Here is a 17,017-nt window from a genome sequence, read left to right on the forward strand (position 1 = left end):
TTTACCGCAAGTTCATCAAGAACTTCAGCTTGGTGGCAGCCCCTCTCTCAGCTTTAACCAAGGGTGGCAATGCAAGGTTTTTGTGGGGAAGAGAAGCTGAGACGGCCTTCCAAGGACTCAAGCAGCGCGTTCTCTCTGCTCCCATCCTGATACTACCGACTACGGATGAACCATTTGTGGTGGAGGTAGACGCATCAGAGGTTGGTGTTGGAGCTGTCCTGTCTCAGAGGGGTGAAGACAAGAAGCTTCATCCGTGCGCTTTCTTCTCACACCGGCTTACCCCGACTGAGAGGAACTACGATGTGGGGGATCGTGAACTCCTAGCGGTTAAGATGGCATTGAAGGAATGGAGACACTGGCTCGAGGGGGCTTCTCACCCGTTTCAAGTGCTTACGGACCACAAAAATCTGGAGTATATACAGCAGGCGAAGCGGTTGAACTCTAGACAAGCTAGATGGTCTCTTTTCTTCAATCGATTCCAGTTTATCCTCACCTATCGGCCCGGGTCGAAGAATCTCAAACCGGATGCCCTGTCCCGAGTCTACGCTCCTGCCATTCGAGATGACACGGACATGCCTGTCCTTCCTGCTGCTAAGATTGTGGCTCCAATCTCGTGGCAAGTTGAGGATACCGTGAGACGTGCTCAAGCTAGCGAACCGGACCCGAAAGGAGGTCCTGCCAATCGGTTGTTTGTCCCCAAGGCAGTGAGGACTCAGGTCCTTCTGTGTGGGAACTCCTCTCGCCTCACCTGTCATCCGGGCGTAGGTCGCACCTTGGAGTTCATCCAGCGTAAGTTCTGGTGGCCTACCATAAGAGAAGACGTTGCCACTTTCGTCAATGCCTGTCCCGTGTGCTGCCAGGGAAAATCTTCTCACCTCCGCCCTCAAGGACTCCTTCACCCTTTACCTGTTCCCCACAGACCCTGGTCCCATATCTCATTGGACTTTATTACTGGACTTCCTCCATCCCATGGCAATACTACTATCCTAGTCATAATCGACAGGTTTTCAAAGGCGGCCAGGTTCGTCCCTCTGACTAAGTTACCTTCTGCCAAGGAAACGGCTGAGTTGGTAATTAATCATGTGTTCCGATTCTTCGGCATTCCTCAAGATGTGGTTTCTGACAGAGGTCCCCAGTTCGCCTCAAGGTTTTGGAAGGCCTTCTGCCAACTTATGGGGGCTTCTGCCAGTCTATCTTCAGGGTACCATCCGGAGTCCAACGGCCAAACAGAGAGGATGAATCAAGAGCTGGAAACCACCCTCCGATGTATGACTCGTGACAACCCGTCCACATGGTCATCCTTTATTGTTTGGGCCGAATACGCGCACAACACCTTGCGCTCCTCCTCCACTGGTATGTCCCCGCACGAGTGTCAGTTTGGCTATGCTCCTCCATTGTTCCCGGACCAGGAGGCAGAAGTCAGAGTGCCTTCAGCCTTGAAGTTCGTCAGACGCTGTCGGCTTATGTGGAAGAAGACCCATCTTAATCTTATGCGTTCCTCACAGAGGTACCAACAACAAGCCAACAGACGTCGCCGTCCCGGGCCTACCCTGCGCCCCGGCCAGAGAGTCTGGCTCTCCACAAGAGACTTACCTCTACGGGTGGAGTCTCGCAAGCTGTCCCAAAAATACATCGGTCCCTTCAAGGTTGCCAGGAGAGTTAACCCAGTATCTTATCGCCTACACTTACCCAGATCCCTTAAGATTAATCCCACATTTCACATTTCATTGTTAAAACCTGTTGTTTTTTCTCCCCTTGTCCCGGCAGACAGACCTCCCCCTCCACCTCGTGTCATTGGAGGCCAGCCGGCTTATACCGTCCATCGGATACTGGATTCCCGCCGGGTGCAGCGGTCCTGGCAGTATCTGGTGGACTGGGAAGGCTACGGTCCCGAGGAGCGCTCCTGGGTTCCTGCCAAAGACATCCTGGACCCTGACCTCATTCGTCAGTTCAGGGCCCTCCACCCTGAGAGAGCTGGTAGGAACGTCAGGAGCCGTTCCTAGGGGGGGGATTCTGTCAGGATTTGGCCAGGGTTGTTCCGGGTTTTGGTCACTAGATGCCCCCATTGTGCTTTTTGACCTTGTGTTTTTTCCCTTGTTCCCCATTATTAATTGCACCTGTGCCTCGTTTCCTCTGATTGTATTTAAACCCTTTGTTTCCCTCAGTTCTGTTCTCTGTGTTTGTATGTTAGCACCCAGCCCTAGTGTTCTGTGTATTCTTGTCGATTCCGGTGGATGCTCTTGTGGAGTTCTGTTTTTGTTTTTGAGGATCTCTTAAGGTTTTTTGTGCTATTCCTACCATCTTTTGGATTTACTATTTTTGTATTGAAGGACTTCTCCTTTTTGCTTTATTAAATACACCGTCTTAAGTACTGCTGTGTCTGCCTCATCTTCTGTGTTCTGCTGACTATTCGTGGCTCAGTTGGTTAAGTGACTGTTTCTCACTCCGGAGACCCAGGTTCGTAACCGGGTCCTGACACCCTTGAATTAAAATTGAATTGAATTGATTCCTAGGTGTGAGAAGTGTGCAGGAGGGAGATTCCTAGGTGTGAGAAGTGTGTAGGAGGGAGATTCCTAGGTGTGAGAAGTGTGCAGGAGGGCATGAGACGTAGGAGTGTGTAGTACCGGTGGAGAAAGTTGTGTGTGTTAGCTGTGGTGTGTCACGACTTTCACGGAAGTTGGTCTCTCTCCTTTGATCGGGCGGCGTTCGGCGGTCTACGTCACCGACTTTCTAGTCACCACCGATCCATGTTTCATTTCCTTTTTGTTTTGTCTTCATTATACACACCTGGTTTCCATTCCATAATCAGTGTTCCTTATTTAACCCTCTGGCTTCCCTTTCTGTTTTGTGCGTGATTGTCGTTGTCATGTGGTTTCGTTATTTTGTGCTCTGGATATTTGTGCTTTTCCTTGTTGGAACATTGCTTAATTTTTTAGTAAATTCTCTGATTATTACTCATACCTGTGTCCTGCTCCTGACTCTGCCTTATCCATTCACCTACTCGTTGACATGGGGTTACCCATGGGGCTATAGAAGCAGTGAAGAGAGTGGTAGATACTGTAGGTCCAGGGTAAAGGATCATCCTGCTGGATGATTTAGCATACTGCTCAGCTAGCTAAGTAGCTAGCTAACGTTAGCTAGCACCTCTGTTTTAGCTAGCTAACGTTAGCTAGCACCTCTGTTTTACCAAGCTAGCTAATGTTAGCTAGCACCTCTGTTTTACCAAGCTAGCTAACGTTAGCTAGCACCTCTGTTTTACCTAGCTAGCTAACGTTAGCTAGCACCTCTGTTTTACCAAGCTAGCTAACGTTAGCTAGCACCTCTGTTTTACCTAGCTAGCTAGGAAAGGTTAGCTAGCCAGCTAGCTATCATTAGATGAAACCTGAAACGTATTTTTGAATAAAGATATTCTGCTTGCTGATTTAACACACAATTATGTTAGACATACTTACTTATAGAGGCAGGCCAGCAGTGGGATGCAGGGTTGTATGCTGCTGACATGTGGGTAAATCATTTATAGATGAATGAAGAGTTCACTCAGAGCTTAGACATACATATAGGCAGTTTCACCAACCAAAATTATTGCGGTTACCATTTCACACCAGAGCGTTCACCATACTTGGACTATCACAGAGAAGTGGTAAATGTGTGTTATTATAATCTGGTAGTTGGTAAAGGGTAATAATAATTGAATAATGTCCCGGATGTACATTTGGCCAGGGCATCAGGGTTTCAATGGTCAGTCAAGACACATCATGAAAACCATGCAAGAATGCATCACACCCAAAAGTGAGAGAAATAGATATTGTTCAACTGCAACTATTGAAAATAAGATTGCATGACAATACATCAAGGTTCATTTTATAAGCATTTGCAAGTGCATTTATACAATTAATGGTTAATAACTGGAGGTAAATATTGGCTAACTATTTGCAAACACTGACCAGTTATTGCAATATATTGACCAATTAATGAATTAATTAAGTAATTTACAAATTACTAAATAACCGTTAATAACGTAATTATAATCTCTTTATAAACCCTTTTCAAATTGAATCTTATTGTAAAGTGTTACCTTATAACCTTCTTTGAAAAACATGGAGGAATTTACATTTACCATGAGCACCTCCAGGCAGGCACCTCCAGTGCCCCTCCTCTGGACAGGTGGGTCCCCCAGTCAGGGACTCAAAGGCTGGACTGTTCAGCCACAGAACCCCAATCCACACCTTGCCCTTGTGTAAGGTGGTCCAGTGCTGGTTTATAATATGTCGAGGTCCCAAATACATGTCACTCTTCAACTCCCCCTGTCACAAGCTGCCTCACACACACACACACGCGCGCGCGTGTTGGAACACAACAGCTACCTTTGATACATCACTCCACTAGGCCCCCTGGGCAGTCTGGGTAGTGGTGACATCGTGTTCTGGCCTTGCCCCGGTGATGGAGTGCTGTGTCACTGTGTATTTGTTTTTCCAGAGGTAACCTTATTAGCAATAACACAAGCGCTGGTAAAACATGCATGTCAATGGGGCACCTTTTCACCTCTAACTGAGAATGGCATTGTGGTAAGAAAAAAACAACACATATTAATACCGGTGGCCGAACATGTTCCCGAACACCGGGAGAATTATAACAAGACCCCATCAATCAATGTCTCAGCCCCCCCTCACCACGTCATACATCCACCCTGACCAATCAGCCATACGTCATACAACCACTCAGACCAATCAGCCATACGTCATACATCCACCCTGACCAATCAGCCATACGTCATACAACCACTCCGACCAATCAGCCATACGTCATACAACCACTCCGACCAATCAGCCATACGTCATACATCCACCCTGACCAATCAGCCATACGTCATACAACCACTCCGACCAATCAGCCATACGTCATACATCCACCCTGACCAATCAGCCATACGTCATACAACCACTCCGACCAATCAGCCATACGTCATACAACCACTCCGACCAATCAGCCATACATCATACATCCACCCTGACCAATCAGCCATACATCATACATCCACCCTGACCAATCAGCCATACACACACACACACACACACACACACACACACACACACACACACACACACACACACATGAAAGAGTTTATGTTTATAGTAATAACTGCACCTCAAACTTTTAAATGTTTTATATTGGAGCCATGTTCAGCCAGTCTCCTTTTCCCAGGACACTGGGAAGGTTGGAACATTTCCCCTCCGACCTATCCGGTCGGGGCGCAACCGGATGGAAGTGAGAGAGCTGAGCCACTGTGGAGCTGAAAGATGAGGTCATATAGGAAAAGGAAGTGGAGGGCGCGGTGGGCCTGGCTGTGTGGCCTGTCTGTCAGCTGTGTGGCCTGTCTGTCAGCTCTGTGGCCTGTCTGTCAGCTGTGTGGCCTGTCTGTCAGCTGTGTGGCCTGTCTGTCAGCTCTGTGGCCTGTATGTCAGCTGTGTGGCCTGTCTGTCAGCTGTGTGGCCTGTCTGTCAGCTCTGTGGCCTGTCTGTCAGCTGTGTGGCCTGTCTGTCAGCTCTGTGGTCTGCCTGTCGTAAGACCCCAAGGAGCAATTATAAGGTTGTTTCCTTATGGGTTGAAAGAAAATCATGGCCCAAATGCATTTTGGTTCCTGTCCTTGTTGTCAGTCTTGGATCTTGGACCAGAGTACCAGGTATTAGGACATATCGTTTTTCAGACTAAAACATTGAGAAGCATGACCTTCTTCCTCCTTCACTGTAACCCCCCCCCCCCCATACCACTCAAACACAAGGGAGGAAGAGGTGGAGTATGGTGGGGAGAAAGAGGAGGAGAAGGAGGATGGTTCAGAGGAAGAGGAGGGAGGATGTTGGGGAGGAAGAGGTGGAGGGGAAGGAGGATGGTGGGGGGAGGAGGAGGATGGTGGGGAGGAGGAGGAGGAGGAGAGAGGAGGAGGAGAAGGGAGGAGGATGGTGAGCGGTGAGGGGTAGGAGGATGGTAAGAGGAATGAGGGAGGTAGAGAGAGAGAGAAAGAGGAATGAGGGAGGTAGAGAGAGAGAGAGAAAGAGGAATGAGGGAGGTAGAGAGAAAGAGGAATGAGGGAGGTAGAGAGAGAGAGAAAGAGGAATGAGGAATGAGGGAGGTAGAGAGAGAGAGACCCATCAGCACTGTTTGCCATCTTTACTGTGTTTGGATGAAGGATGATAGGTGTCACAGTTTATAAACAGCTGGTCGGACAATTGCACCCTACAATGGAAAGAGTACAGAGATAGGATACGGGGTTAGGGGTGGCCTGGTGTGTGTATAGGATACGGGGTTAGGGGTGGCCTGGTGTGTGTATAGGATACGGGGTTAGGGGTGGCCTGGTGTGTGTATAGATACGGGGTTAGGGGTGGCCTGGTGTGTGTATAGGATACGGGGTTAGGGGTGGCCTGGTGTGTGTATAGGATACGGGGTTAGGGGTGGCCTGGTGTGTGTATAGGATACGGGGTTAGGGGTGGCCTGGTGTGTGTGTATAGGATACGGGGTTAGGGGTGGCCTGGTGTGTGTATAGGATACGGGGTTAGGGGTGGCCTGGTGTGTGTATAGGATACGGGGTTAGGGGTGGCCTGGTGTGTGTATAGGATACGGGGTTAGGGGTGGCCTGGTGTGTGTATAGGATACGGGGTTAGGGGTGGCCTGGTGTGTGTATAGGATACGGGGTTATAGGGGGGTGGCCTGGTGTGTGTATAGGATACGGGGTTAGGGGTGGCCTGGTGTGTGTATAGGATACGGGGTTAGGGGTGGCCTGGTGTGTGTAAAGGATACGGGGTTATAGGGGTGGCCTGGTGTGTGTATAGGATACAGGGTTAGGGGTGGCCTGGTGTGTGTATAGGATACGGGGTTAGGGGTGGCCTGGTGTGTGTATGGCCTGGTGTGTGTAGGATACGGGGTTAGGGGTGGCCTGGTGTGTGTATAGGATACGGGGTTAGGGGTGGCCTGGTGTGTGTATAGGATACGGGGTTATAGGGGTGGCCTGGTGTGTGTATAGGATACGGGGTTATAGGGGTGGCCTGGTGTGTGTATAGGATACGGGGTTAGGGGTGGCCTGGTGTGTGTATAGGATACAGGGTTAGGGGTGGCCTGGTGTGTGTATAGGATACAGGGTTAGGGGTGGCCTGGTGTGTGTATAGGATACGGGGTTAGGGGTGGCCTGGTGTGTGTATAGGATACGGGGTTAGGGGCCTTGTGTGTATAGGATACGGGGTTATAGGGGGTGGCCTGGTGTGTGTATAGGATACGGGGTTAGGGGTGGCCTGGTGTGTGTATAGGATACGGGGTTAGGGGTGGCCTGGTGTGTGTATAGGATACCTGGTGTGTTAGGATAGGGGTTAGGGGTGGCCTGGTGTGTGTATAGGATACAGGGTTAGGGGTGGCCTGGTGTGTGTATAGGATACGGGGTTAGGGGTGGCCTGGTGTGTGTATAGGATACGGGGTTATAGGGGTGGCCTGGTGTGTGTATAGGATACGGGGTTAGGGGTGGCCTGGTGTGTGTATAGGATACGGGGTTAGGGGTGGCCTGGTGTGTGTATAGGATACGGGGTTATAGGGGTTATAGGGGTGGCCTGGTGTGTGTATAGGATACGGGGTTAGGGGTGGCCTGGTGTGTGTATAGGATACGGGGTTATAGGGGTGGCCTGGTGTGTGTATAGGATACGGGGTTATAGGGGTGGCCTGGTGTGTGTATAGGATACGGGGTTATAGGATACGGGGTTGGGGTGGCCTGGTGTGTGTATAGGATACGGGGTTATAGGGGTGGCCTGGTGTGTGTATAGGATACGGGGTTAGGGGTGGCCTGGTGTGTATAGGATACGGGGTTAGGGGTGGCCTGGTGTGTGTATAGGATACGGGGTTATAGGGGTGGCCTGGTGTGTGTATAGGATACGGGGTTATAGGGGTGGCCTGGTGTGTGTATAGGATACGGGGTTATAGGGGTGGCCTGGTGTGTGTATAGGATACGGGGTTAGGGGTGGCCTGGTGTGTGTATAGGATACGGGGTTATAGGGGTGGCCTGGTGTGTGTATAGGATACGGGGTTATAGGGGTGGCCTGGTGTGTGTATAGGATACGGGGTTAGGGGTGGCCTGGTGTGTGTATAGGATCGGGGTTATAGGGGTGGCCTGGTGTGTGTATAGGATACGGGGTTATAGGGGTGGCCTGGTGTGTGTATAGGATGTTATAGGATACGGGGTTATAGGGGTGGCCTGGTGTGTGTATAGGATACGGGGTTATAGGGTGGCCTGGTGTGTGTATAGGATACGGGGTTAGGGGTGGCCTGGTGTGTGTATAGGATACGGGGTTATAGGGGTGGCCTGGTGTGTGTATAGGATACGGGGTTATAGGGGTGGCCTGGTGTGTGTATAGGATACGGGGTTATACGGGTGGCCTGGTGTGTGTATAGGATACAGGGTTAGGGGTGGCCTGGTGTGTGTATAGGATACGGGGTTAGGGTGGCCTGGTGTGTGTATAGGATACGGGGTTAGGGGTGGCCTGGTGTGTGTATAGGATACGGGGTTATAGGGGTGGCCTGGTGTGTGTATAGGATACGGGGTTATAGGGGTGGCCTGGTGTGTGTATAGGATACGGGTTTGGGGTGGCCTGGTGTGTGTATAGGATACGGGGTTAGGGGTGGCCTGGTGTGTGTATAGGATACGGGGTTATAGGGGTGGCCTGGTGTGTGTATAGGATACGGGGTTATAGGGGTGGCCTGGTGTGTGTATAGGATACGGGGTTAGGGGTGGCCTGGTGTGTGTATAGGATACAGGGTTAGGGGTGGCCTGGTGTGTGTATAGGATACAGGGTTAGGGGTGGCCTGGTGTGTGTATAGGATACAGGGTTAGGGGTGGCCTGGTGTGTGTATAGGATACAGGGTTAGGGGTGGCCTGGTGTGTGTATAGGATACAGGGTTAGGGGTGGCCTGGTGTGTATAGGATACAGGGTTAGGGGTGGCCTGGTGTGTGTATAGGATACAGGGTTAGGGGTGGCCTGGTGTGTATAGGATACAGGGTTAGGGGTGGCCTGGTGTGTGTATAGGATACAGGGTTAGGGGTGGCCTGGTGTGTGTATAGGATACAGGGTTAGGGGTGGCCTGGTGTGTATAGGATACAGGGTTAGGGGTGGCCTGGTGTGTGTATAGGATACGGGGTTATACAGGGTTAGGGGGTGGCCTGGTGTGTGTATAGGATACAGGGTTAGGGGTGGCCTGGTGTGTGTATAGGATACGGGGTTATAGGGGTGGCCTGGTGTGTGTATAGGATACGGGGTTATAGGGGTGGCCTGGTGTGTGTATAGGATACGGGGTTATAGGGGTGGCCTGGTGTGTGTATAGGATACAGGGTTAGGGGTGGCCTGGTGTGTGTATAGGATACAGGGTTAGGGGTGGCCTGGTGTGTGTATAGGATACAGGGTTAGGGGTGGCCTGGTGTGTGTATAGGATACAGGGTTATAGGCCTGGTGTGTGTATAGGATACAGGGTTATGGCCTGGTGTGTGTATAGGATACAGGGGTTAGGGGGTGGCCTGGTGTGTGTATAGGATACAGGGTTAGGGGTGGCCTGGTGTGTGTATAGGATACAGGGTTAGGGGTGGCCTGGTGTGTGTATAGGATACAGGGTTAGGGGTGGCCTGGTGTGTGTATAGGATACAGGGTTAGGGGTGGCCTGGTGTGTGTATAGGATACAGGGTTAGGGGTGGCCTGGTGTGTGTATAGGATACAGGGTTAGGGGTGGCCTGGTGTGTGTATAGGATACAGGGTTATAGGGGTGGCCTGGTGTGTGTATAGGATACAGGGTTAGGGGTGGCCTGGTGTGTGTATAGGATACAGGGTTAGGGGTGGCCTGGTGTGTGTATAGGATACAGGGTTATAGGGGTGGCCTGGTGTGTGTATAGGATACGGGGTTAGGGGTGGCCTGGTGTGTATAGGATACGGGGTTATGGCCTGGTGTGTGTATAGGAAGGGGTTATAGGGCCTGGTGTGTGTATAGGATAGGGGTGGCCTGGTGGTTATAGGATACAGGGGTTATAGGGGTGGCCTGGTGTGTGTATAGGATACAGGGTTATAGGGTGGCCTGGTGTGTGTATAGGATACAGGGTTATAGGGGTTATAGGCCTGGTGTGTGTATAGGATACAGGGTTAGGGGTGGCCTGGTGTGTGTATAGGATACAGGGGTTAGGGGTGGCCTGGTGTGTGTATAGGATACAGGGGTGGCCTGGTGTGTGTATAGGATACGGGGTGGCCTGGTGTGTGTATAGGATACAGGGTTAGGGGTGGCCTGGTGTGTGTATAGGATACAGGGTTAGGGGTGGCCTGGTGTGTGTATAGGATACAGGGTTAGGGGTGGCCTGGTGTGTGTATAGGGGGTTAGGGGTGGCCTGGTGTGTGTATAGGATACAGGGTTAGGGGTGGCCTGGTGTGTGTATAGGATACAGGGTTAGGGGTGGCCTGGTGTGTGTATAGGATACAGGGTTAGGGGTGGCCTGGTGTGTGTATAGGATACAGGGTTAGGGGTGGCCTGGTGTGTGTATAGGATACCCTGGTGTGTGTATAGGATACGGGGTTATAGGGGTGGCCTGGTGTGTGTATAGGATACAGGGTTAGGGGGTGGCCTGGTGTGTGTATAGGATACAGGGTTAGGGGTGGCCTGGTGTGTGTATAGGATATACAGGGTTAGGGGTGGCCTGGTGTGTGTATAGGATACAGGGTTATAGGGGTGGCCTGGTGTGTGTATAGGATACAGGGTTAGGGGTGGCCTGGTGTGTGTATAGGATACGGGGTTAGGGGTGGCCTGGTGTGTGTATAGGATACGGGGTTAGGGGTGGCCTGGTGTGTGTATAGGATACGGGGTTATAGGGGTGGCCTGGTGTGTGTATAGGATACAGGGTTAGGGGTGGCCTGGTGTGTGTATAGGATACGGGGTTATAGGGGTGGCCTGGTGTGTGTATAGGATACGGGGTTAGGGGTGGCCTGGTGTGTGTAGGATACAGGGGGGGTGGCCTGGTGTGTGTATAGGATACGGGGTTAGGGGTGGCCTGGTGTGTGTATAGGATACGGGGTTATAGGGGTGGCCTGGTGTGTGTATAGGATACGGGGTTAGGGGTGGCCTGGTGTGTGTATAGGATACGGGGTTATAGGGGTGGCCTGGTGTGTGTATAGGATACGGGGTTATAGGGGTGGCCTGGTGTGTGTATAGGATACGGGGTTAGGGGTGGCCTGGTGTGTGTATGGGATACGGGGTTATAGGGGTGGCCTGGTGTGTGTATAGGATACGGGGTTATAGGGGTGGCCTGGTGTGTGTATAGGATACGGGGTTAGGGGTGGCCTGGTGTGTGTATAGGATACAGGGTTAGGGGTGGCCTGGTGTGTGTATAGGATACGGGGTTAGGGGTGGCCTGGTGTGTGTATAGGATACAGGGTTATAGGGGTGGCCTGGTGTGTGTATAGGATACAGGGTTAGGGGTGGCCTGGTGTGTGTATAGGATACGGGGTTAGGGGTGGCCTGGTGTGTGTATAGGATACAGGGTTAGGGGTGGCCTGGTGTGTGTATAGGATACGGGGTTAGGGGTGGCCTGGTGTGTGTATAGGATACGGGTTATAGGGGTGGCCTGGTGTGTGTATAGGATACAGGGTTAGGGGTGGCCTGGTGTGTGTATAGGATACAGGGTTAGGGGTGGCCTGGTGTGTGTATAGGATACAGGGTTAGGGGTGGCCTGGTGTGTGTATAGGATACAGGGTTATTAGGGGTGGCCTGGTGTGTGTATAGGATACAGGGTTATAGGGTGGCCTGGTGTGTATAGGATAGGGGGGGTGGCCTGGTGTGTGTATAGGATACGGGGTTATAGGGGTGGCCTGGTGTGTGTATAGGATACGGGGTTATAGGGGTGGCCTGGTGTGTGTATAGGATACGGGGTTAGGGGTGGCCTGGTGTGTGTATAGGATACGGGGTTATAGGGGTGGCCTGGTGTGTGTATAGGATACGGGGTTAGGGGTGGCCTGGTGTGTGTATAGGATACAGGGTTAGGGGTGGCCTGGTGTGTGTATAGGATACAGGGTTAGGGGGGTGGCCTGGTGTGTGTATAGGATACAGGGTTAGGGGTGGCCTGGTGTGTGTATAGGATACGGGGTTAGGGGTGGCCTGGTGTGTGTATAGGATACAGGGTTAGGGGTGGCCTGGTGTGTGTATAGGATACAGGGTTATAGGGGTGGCCTGGTGTGTGTATAGGATACAGGGTTAGGGGTGGCCTGGTGTGTGTATAGGATACGGGGTTAGGGGTGGCCTGGTGTGTGTATAGGATACGGGGTTAGGGGTGGCCTGGTGTGTGTATAGGATACGGGGTTATAGGGGTGGCCTGGTGTGTGTAGGATAGGATACGGGGTTAGGGGTGGCCTGGTGTGTGTATAGGATACAGGGTTAGGGGTGGCCTGGTGTGTGTATAGGATACGGGGTTATAGGGGTGGCCTGGTGTGTGTATAGGATACGGGGTTATAGGGGTGGCCTGGTGTGTGTATAGGATACGGGGTTATAGGGGTGGCCTGGTGTGTGTATAGGATACGGGGTTATAGGGGTGGCCTGGTGTGTGTATAGGATACGGGGTTAGGGGTGGCCTGGTGTGTGTATAGGATACGGGGTTATAGGGGTGGCCTGGTGTGTGTATAGGATACGGGTTAGGGGTGGCCTGGTGTGTGTATAGGATACAGGGGTTATAGGGGTGGCCTGGTGTGTGTATAGGATACAGGGTTAGGGGTGGCCTGGTGTGTGTATAGGATACAGGGTTAGGGGTGGCCTGGTGTGTGTATAGGATACAGGGTTAGGGGTGGCCTGGTGTGTGTATAGGATACAGGGTTAGGGGTGGCCTGGTGTGTGTATAGGATACGGGGTTAGGGGTGGCCTGGTGTGTGTATAGGATACGGGGTTAGGGGTGGCCTGGTGTGTGTATAGGATACGGGGTTGGCCTGGTGTGTGTATAGGATACGGGGTTAGGGGTGGCCTGGTGTGTGTATAGGATACGGGGTTAGGGGTGGCCTGGTGTGTGTATAGGATACGGGGTTATAGGGGTGGCCTGGTGTGTGTATAGGATACGGGGTTAGGGGTGGCCTGGTGTGTGTATAGGATACGGGGTTATAGGGGTGGCCTGGTGTGTGTATAGGATACGGGGTTAGGGGTGGCCTGGTGTGTGTATAGGATACGGGGTTATAGGGGTGGCCTGGTGTGTGTATAGGATACGGGGTTATAGGGGTGGCCTGGTGTGTGTATAGGATATAGGGGTGGCCTGGTGTGTGTATAGGATACGGGGTTATAGGGGTGGCCTGGTGTGTGTATAGGATACGGGGTTAGGGGTGGCCTGGTGTGTGTATAGGATACGGGGTTATAGGGGTGGCCTGGTGTGTGTATAGGATACAGGGGTTAGGGGTGGCCTGGTGTGTGTATAGGATATTAGGGGTGGCCTGGTGTGTGTATAGGATACGGGGTTATAGGGGTGGCCTGGTGTGTGTATAGGATACGGGGTTAGGGGTGGCCTGGTGTGTGTATAGGATACGGGGTTATAGGGGTGGCCTGGTGTGTGTATAGGATACGGGGTTAGGGGTGGCCTGGTGTGTGTATAGGATACGGGGTTATAGGGGTGGCCTGGTGTGTGTATAGGATACAGGGTTAGGGGTGGCCTGGTGTGTGTATAGGATACAGGGTTATAGGGGTGGCCTGGTGTGTGTATAGGATACAGGGTTAGGGGTGGCCTGGTGTGTGTATAGGATACAGGGTTAGGGGTGGCCTGGTGTGTGTATAGGATACAGGGTTAGGGGTGGCCTGGTGTGTGTATAGGATACGGGGTTATAGGGGTGGCCTGGTGTGTGTATACAGGGTTAGGGGTGGCCTGGTGTGTATAGGATACGGGGTTATAGGGGTGGCCTGGTGTGTGTATAGGATACGGGGTTATAGGGGTGGCCTGGTGTGTGTATAGGATACGGGGTTAGGGGTGGCCTGGTGTGTGTATAGGATACGGGGTTAGGGGTGGCCTGGTGTGTGTATAGGATACGGGGTTATAGGGGTGGCCTGGTGTGTGTATAGGATACGGGGTTATAGGGGTGGCCTGGTGTGTGTATAGGATACGGGGTTAGGGGTGGCCTGGTGTGTGTATAGGATACAGGGTTATAGGGGTGGCCTGGTGTGTGTATAGGATACGGGGTTAGGGGTGGCCTGGTGTGTGTATAGGATACGGGGTTAGGGGTGGCCTGGTGTGTGTATAGGATACGGGGTTAGGGGTGGCCTGGTGTGTATAGGATACAGGGGTTAGGGGTGGCCTGGTGTGTGTATAGGATACGGATACCTGGGGTTATAGGGGGGTTAGGCCTGGTGTGTGTATAGGATACGGGGTTAGGGGTGGCCTGGTGTGTGTATAGGATACGGGGTTATAGGGGTGGCCTGGTGTGTGTATAGGATACGGGGTTAGGGGTGGCCTGGTGTGTGTATAGGATACGGGGTTATAGGGGTGGCCTGGTGTGTGTATAGGATACGGGGTTATAGGGGTGGCCTGGTGTGTGTATAGGATATAGGGGTGGCCTGGTGTGTTATAGGATACGGGGTTAGGGGTGGCCTGGTGTGTGTATAGGATACGGGGTTAGGGGTGGCCTGGTGTGTGTATAGGATACGGGGTTAGGGGTGGCCTGGTGTGTGTATAGGATACGGGGTTATAGGGGTGGCCTGGTGTGTGTATAGGATACGGGGTTAGGGGTGGCCTGGTGTGTGTATAGGATACGGGGTTATAGGGGTGGCCTGGTGTGTGTATAGGATACGGGGTTATAGGGGTGGCCTGGTGTGTGTATAGGATACGGGGTTATAGGGGTGGCCTGGTGTGTGTATAGGGGGGTTATAGGGGTGGCCTGGTGTGTGTATAGGATACGGGGTTAGGGGTGGCCTGGTGTGTGTATAGGATACGGGGTTATAGGGGTGGCCTGGTGTGTGTATAGGATACGGGGTTAGGGGTGGCCTGGTGTGTGTATAGGATACGGGGTTATAGGGGTGGCCTGGTGTGTGTATAGGATACGGGGTTAGGGGTGGCCTGGTGTGTGTATAGGATACGGGTTAGGGGTGGCCTGGTGTGTGTATAGGATACGGGGTTAGGGGTGGCCTGGTGTGTGTATAGGATACGGGGTTAGGGGGTGGCCTGGTGTGTGTATAGGATACGGGGTTAGGGGTGGCCTGGTGTGTGTATAGGATATTAGGGGGTGGCCTGGTGTGTGTATAGGATACGGGGTTATAGGGGTGGCCTGGTGTGTGTATAGGATACGGGGTTAGGGGTGGCCTGGTGTGTGTATAGGATACGGGGTTAGGGGTGGCCTGGTGTGTGTATAGGATACGGGGTTATAGGGGTGGCCTGGTGTGTGTATAGGATACGGGGTTAGGGGTGGCCTGGTGTGTGTATAGGATACGGGGTTAGGGGTGGCCTGGTGTGTGTATAGGATACGGGGTTAGGGGTGGCCTGGTGTGTGTATAGGATACGGGGTTAGGGGTGGCCTGGTGTGTGTATAGGATACGGGGTTATAGGGGGTGGCCTGGTGTGTGTATAGGATACGGGGTTAGGGGTGGCCTGGTGTGTGTATAGGATACGGGGTTATAGGGGTGGCCTGGTGTGTGTATAGGATACGGGGTTAGGGGGCCTGGCCTGGTGTGTGGATATAGGATAGGATACGGGGTTAGGGGGCCTGGCCTGGTGTGTGTATAGGATACGGGGTTAGGGGTGGCCTGGTGTGTGTATAGGATACGGGGTTAGGGGTGGCCTGGTGTGTGTATAGGATACGGGGTTATAGGGGTGGCCTGGTGTGTGTATAGGATACGGGGTTAGGGGTGGCCTGGTGTGTGTATAGGATACGGGGTTATAGGGGTGGCCTGGTGTGTGTATAGGATACGGGGTTATAGGGGTGGCCTGGTGTGTGTATAGGATACGGGGTTATAGGGGTGGCCTGGTGTGTGTATAGGATACGGGGTTAGGGGTGGCCTGGTGTGTGTATAGGATACGGGGTTAGGGGTGGCCTGGTGTGTGTATAGGATACGGGGTTATAGGGGTGGCCTGGTGTGTGTATAGGATACGGGGTTAGGGGTGGCCTGGTGTGTGTATAGGATACGGGGTTAGGGGTGGCCTGGTGTGTGTATAGGATACGGGGTTATAGGGGTGGCCTGGTGTGTGTATAGGATACGGGGTTAGGGGTGGCCTGGTGTGTGTATAGGATACGGGGTTAGGGGTGGCCTGGTGTGTGTATAGGATACGGGGTTAGGGGTGGCCTGGTGTGTAGGATACGGGGTTAGGGGTGGCCTGGTGTGTGTATAGGATACGGGGTTAGGGGTGGCCTGGTGTGTGTATAGGATACGGGGTTAGGGGTGGCCTGGTGTGTGTATAGGATACGGGGTTAGGGGTGGCCTGGTGTGTGTATAGGATACCTGGGGTTATAGGGGGGTTAGGCCTGGTGTGTGTATAGGATACAGGGTTAGGGGTGGCCTGGTGTGTGTATAGGATACGGGGTTAGGGGTGGCCTGGTGTGTGTATAGGATACAGGGTTAGGGGTGGCCTGGTGTGTATAGGATACGGGGTTAGGGGTGGCCTGGTGTGTGTATAGGATACAGGGTTAGGGGTGGCCTGGTGTGTGTATAGGATACGGGGTTAGGGGTGGCCTGGTGTGTGTATAGGATACGGGGTTAGGGGTGGCCTGGTGTGTGTATAGGATACGGGGTTATAGGGGTGGCCTGGTGTGTGTATAGGATACGGGGTTAGGGGTGGCCTGGTGTGTGTATAGGATACGGGGTTAGGGGTGGCCTGGTGTGTGTATAGGATGGGGTTATAGGGGTGGCCTGGTGTGTGTATAGGATACGGGGTTATAGGGGTGGCCTGGTGTGTGTATAGGATACGGGGTTAGGGGTGGCCTGGCCTGTGTGTATAGGATACGGGGTTATAGGGGTGGCCTGGTGTGTGTATAGGATACGGGGTTAGGGGTGGCCTGGTGTGTATATA

This window comes from Oncorhynchus masou, chromosome 12, assembly GCF_036934945.1.
Source record: "Oncorhynchus masou masou isolate Uvic2021 chromosome 12, UVic_Omas_1.1, whole genome shotgun sequence".
In the NCBI taxonomy this organism is placed as follows: Eukaryota; Metazoa; Chordata; class Actinopteri; order Salmoniformes; family Salmonidae; genus Oncorhynchus; species Oncorhynchus masou.